We start from the raw sequence: 5572 nt of genomic DNA, 5'->3' as shown, positions 1-5572 counted from the left end.
TCAGGGAAAGTGTTTGGCATTGGACTGCAAGCATGAGATATAATTTGTTTCACTGGCTTAGTTTTCTATAAGAGGTTTTTATATGTGCTTTACTGCTGTGTGTGCGCTTGTGTCTCTTTGTGCGTGTCTACTCGGTGCAAATGAATATGCAAGTGTGTTTGTTTAAGAAAGTGAAGTGCATGACTCAGCCCGAGGTAGGTAGGCAGCTCATGTTTCTTCTGTTTGGCAGGTGGCAGAGATTAGATAAGGCTGACCTAATAATTTAATAAACTCTCGTTTTTACCTCTCTTTAACTCTCATCTCAATGGTTATCTCCGCACATATTGCTTTGATCCACAACTAAATAATAGAATATCATCTTCCATTGTCAAATACATTTTTCATGTTAGAGGTCAGTTAAAACAAGCATTTAGATAGAACGATAGATAGATAAGAGGTCGTTATATGACTCATTCAATGCTCACCAAATGTATTGTGTGAATTATTGTGTGTCATGGCCATCAAAGCGTAACCTTAAACCAGCATACTCAGATGTCCCGTCTCAGATTTCACCCCAAGAGATGATGTCACGTAGTTTTTGTTCAGCACTGTTGCAGCAATACAAACAAACTAATTCATGACCTTGGCATTTTTGTTATGTGATCTTCAGAGGTTAAGGAGTTTGCTGAAGTACATCATGACAGACATTATTGCAGATTAAGTAACCACAATACTCCTTTCTGGCAACTTAGGTAGCATATTGCATTAGAGTTTAAATACATTGTTTTAATGAATAGTTTCTCAACATTTTCGGGAAAATGCTTAACTGCGGTTTCATTAAAGTAAAATGAATATTATGGTTGAATCCAGGACTTGTCCATGAGTACAAAACCATGGTTTTCTGGCTGACTGTTAGTCTTTCCATTGAATATGTGTATGGAATTGTTCAATGCCTTGCTCACTGTGATGGCCACAGCCACAAAGGGTAAACCAACTACACTGCATCCTCATCTTCAGTAGTTTTGCTTCAGTGCAGCTACAATAAAACATGCCAATTAACACCACACATTTGCTCTAAATGGTAAACTCTTTATTTGATTGTAATCTGACATTACGTCAAACATTTTAGCACAGCTAACGTTTGTATTAATTACTTTCTTTGTCTCTTGAGTTACCATGTCCATTGGGGGAGGTTACTTCCTGGTTCAGCAAAGGGTGTGGCAGAGCAGCTGAGGACTCATAAATACTGCAAGGAGCCAATTGGGACAGATTGGGACAAACCACCTGCTTCCATGTCAAAGGGGGGATTTGGGTTTTGTCAGTGTCCTTTGTGTATGATGTGACTATTAATTATCCCTTGGGTTCAACTTGGTTTGGCCAAGCCACTATATAGGTTCCTTGGTTTTTCATTGTGGGAGGTCAGTTTTGTTGAGTTAACACCTGTTATGTTTCTTTGAGGTATTTTCTGTTGACTTCTTTTATAGGCCTAGCTATTGTATGATGTTTTTGTGGACTTTTGGGTAAATAAAAACCCTAGTTTATTCAAACCACTCCTGTGTCCGGTTGCCTTACTGCTTGGTCCCTGACAATTGGTGGCAGTGCTGGGATCATTCAGAGGAGGACACAGGTTTTTTTTCACTTTCTTTTCTTTAAAAAAAAGAAGCAGCGTGGAGGGGGAATTACAAGGAAACCGGGAGGACCGACAAGACTTTCAAATGTCCAGGAGAAGCAAGCCGATAGTGAAGAAGAGGACAATGGAATGGTAGAAAGCACTGAGGGTGAAGGTAAGGAGCCATCCATGTCGGACCTGTTGGCCCTGCTTCAGGCTCATATGGGGCAGACGGAGGCTCAAGCGGCGAAGCAGAGCGAGATAACTACAAGACAGGAACAGCGTTTTGAAACAATGCAACAGCAGTTTCAGCTTTTGCAGTTGGAAGTTCAGGCCAGAACATCTCCAGTACCAGATTCTCTGTCTGCAGACCCTGATCCATCAGAGGTGGAAGTCTTGCCATCCACCAGCAACCATCCTCAGGTGCAAGCTGAGCCTTTTACCATGGCTGCCTATCCAAACCTTGCAGCTCAGTCTCGCACACACCATGAGCCCAGAATGGAAAGATTAATGGACAATGATGACATTGAACACTTTCTGATTACATTTGAACAGATTGCTATAGCATGCCGGTGGCAGAAAGCAGATTGGGTTTTTCACTTGTTACAATTGCTTACTGGCAAAGCTAGAGGTGCATATGGACATTGATGATTCTCTTGACTATGACCAAGTAAAATCTGCTATTCTTTCTAAGTATGACATCAACCCTGAGACCTACAGGCAAATATTTAGTTCCTTGGCGTTTAACCCTGACGAGAGCCCCAAGGAGTTGTATGTAAGACTCAAGGTACTTTATGGGAAAGGGATCCAACCAAAAGGTAAAGCCCTGCACGAAATTAGTGAAATAATCATACTAGAGCAATATTTGAGAATGTTGTCCCCTGAGCTTCAAGTCTGGATCTGAGAGCGTAACCCAGGATCGCCGATGGAGGCTGCTGGATTGGCTGATGTCTTTGTTGCTGCCTGTATTAAAGGACAATGGAGCTATAACTCATGGAGTTCAAAGGATCGACACAAACCAGCTCGACAGTACGATCAGGAGGCACCCTCTGGTGTGGGTAAGCCTCCCATGTGGGAAAAGCAATCAGCTAGCGGCCCATTTAAACCTCTTGGAAAAAAGCCAATTTGTTATCTCTGTGGAATAGAAGGCCATATAAAACCTGTACCCCCCAAAATACAGCCAAAATGACACAAATGTGCTTCGCCCTCATATTGAGCATGTGCGTAAGGATGACCAGTCTATTAAGATGACACTCATAGAAGTTAATGGACAGATTATCAAGGCCTTGCTGGATTCTGGGAGTAGTCAGACTCTTGTACACCGGAAGTTTGTACCACCCAACATTATTAGCACAAGAGACACGATCCCAATCTGTTGTGCATGGAGATGAGAAAAGCTATTGAACAGCTGACATGTACATAAAAGTAGAGGGTCAAACTTACCTCTTGAACATTGGGGTTGTTGATAACTTGCCTTATCCAGCGGTGCTGGGGCGAGATCTTCCAGTGCTTTTTGATTTGTTGGAGGGGAAGCAAAGCCAAAAATGTAATGTTGTAGTTACTAGAGCACAGGCAAAATCACCAAATGAGCACTCTGAGACTCTTAGTGCTTTACCTCTTTTCAATCAGGAGCTTGACAAAACATCCGGGAGACCTCAGAAAACTTGCAGACAGAAGAGGCAGGAAAGGTTCCAACACACAGTTGTGAACCCACCATCCAGCACTGAGCCAGATTTAACCTTACAGTTTCAAATGCCAGCCAATATCATGGAAATGTAGAAAGCTGATCTATCCCTAGTTTCTCTTTTTCAGACGGCGAAGGAAAAAGAGCCAGGGGCTGAGCTGGACTTCAACGAAGACGAGTATGTTCTGCAAAATTGCCTTCTCTACCGTCACCAGGGGTCATCAGACAACTGCCATCCAGTGGCCTACATCAGCCGGAAACTGTTGCCCAGGGAGGTCAGGTATTCAACCGTGGAAAAGGATGCACTGGCTATCAAATGGGCCCTCGACTCTCTCCGGTATTACCTCCTTGGAAGAGAATTCACCCTGGAGACTGATCATAAAGCGCTTCAGTGGATGGGAAGGATGAAGGATACCAATGCAGGATTACCCGGTGGTACCTGGCACTGCAACCATTCCGCTTCAACATTCAGCACATCCCAGGCAAGGACAACGTCACAGCCGACTACCTCTCTCGCACTTTCAGCGAGAGTCTTGAAGGGGGGGGAGGGGAGTGTGTGATGGCCACAGCCACATAGGGTAAACCAACTACACTGCATCCTCATCTTCAGTAGTGTTGCTTCAGTGAAGCTACAATAAAACATGCCAATTAACGCCACACATTTGCTTTAAATGGTCTCTTTATTTGATTGTAATCTGACATTACTTTAAACATTTTAGCACAGCTAACTCAAGAATTTGTTTGTATTAATTACTTTCTTTGCCTCTTGAGTTACCATGTCCATTGGGGGAGGTTACTCCCTGGTTCAGCAAAGGGCGTGGCTGAGGACTCAAGGACTCAATACTGCAAGGAGCCAATTGGGACAGATTAGGACAAACCACCTGCTTCCATGTCAAAGGGGGATTTGGGTTTTGTCAGTTTCCTTTTTGTATGATGTGACTATTAATTATCCTTTGGGTTCAACTTGGTTTGGCCAAGCCACTATATAGGTTCCTTGGTTTTTCATTGTGGGAGGTCAGTTTTGCTGAGTTAATACCTGTTATGTTTCTTTGAGGTATTTTCTGTTGACCTCTTTTATAGGCCTAGTTATTGTATGATGTTTTGGGTAAATAAAAACCCTAGTTTAGTTTAAACCACTGTGTCCGGTTGCCTTACTGCTTGGTCCCTGGCACTCCCCAATGTATGTTGCAAAGGATGAACCATCTTGTGACACTGATCCAGTGTTAGGCCAGTGGAGAAAAAAATAAACAAACTTCCTTTAAGATTCAGTCACAATTATTTTATATAAAATAACTGCCACTGAATGCCCATTTTCTCAAATGAAATCTTTCTCACTATATATTTATTTCTCACACAAACCCCATGTCCGTACAGGTTTGACCTTTTAACTAATTAGACTGCTACTCATGGGTTAACAGTCTAATGACCACCATTGTTCAATAAAGGCTGGACCTTCAGTTGGTTATTGTCACACTGTTTGTTCAACAAAAACAGACATTACAAACAAGCCTCGCTTGATAGGATTTATTGTGTTACTGTGTCTTATTCATTGAGATTCTTTGGTGAATTCTACTCATAAAGGTTAAGAGAGCACATTCATTATGGTGTGTAGAGCACAATAATGTCCTAGAAAAAATACCCTTGAGGGTTAAAGCAAGTAAAAGCATATAGGGATTATATAAGTACCGTTGAATGCCTTTCATACGATGTTAAGCAGTGTCAGACTTGTGTTTAGCATGTGTCAGCAGCATTGGGAACCCAGCTTGGATAATAACTGTTTGAGTGTTAGTATAAAAGGGAAGTATAAAAAACCTCTGAAATCCCTAATACTGCATTTAAACTACCCTATCATTTCTCTACACTTCACTGCCACCTCAGTAAAATGAACCTGTACTGCAACCGTCTAAAATAATGTCATCATCTTCAGTTTATTAGTTCAATTAATCAAAATTTCTAGTGACACAATGTAAAAGTAAGGGATTAACACTATCTATTATAGTAAGATTTATTCAATTTAACAAGCAGTTCCCATATTTGTTTACATGTTGAGGAAATGCTATGATTCAGTAATCCAATGGTGTTTTGGCTGTGCCTCCAAATGCTTATTTCTGCCTACATACTTCCTCTTACTGCCCCCTGTATGACATTTTTATAGGAGTGTGTGGTGAGAATTTGTTTCCTTGTTCTGCGTGCAAACACAAAGCAAAAGCTTCAGTAAGTGTGACCATGAAAAGCAAATGATGTTCCAGTCTGTAGTTGATAGATAGCATCTGCTTTGTTGTTGTTACCCAGCAGCAGAA

At 41.7% G+C, this 5572-nt stretch overlaps 1 long non-coding RNA gene across 1 annotated transcript; it reads left to right on the top strand.

The window, feature by feature from the left end:
- Positions 1–1259: 1259 nt before the first annotated feature.
- LOC307027879 lies at positions 1260–4744 on the top strand. Its single transcript, XR_013804787.1, has 2 exons — positions 1260–2646; positions 3401–4744. It is a non-coding gene; the product is annotated as an uncharacterized lncRNA (long non-coding RNA).
- Positions 4745–5572: the final 828 nt, after the last annotated feature.

Source organism: Notothenia rossii (assembly GCF_949606895.1).
Source record: "Notothenia rossii genome assembly, chromosome: 2".
Classification (NCBI taxonomy): domain Eukaryota; kingdom Metazoa; phylum Chordata; class Actinopteri; order Perciformes; family Nototheniidae; genus Notothenia; species Notothenia rossii.
This window is presented reverse-complemented; position numbering and strand designations above follow the sequence as displayed.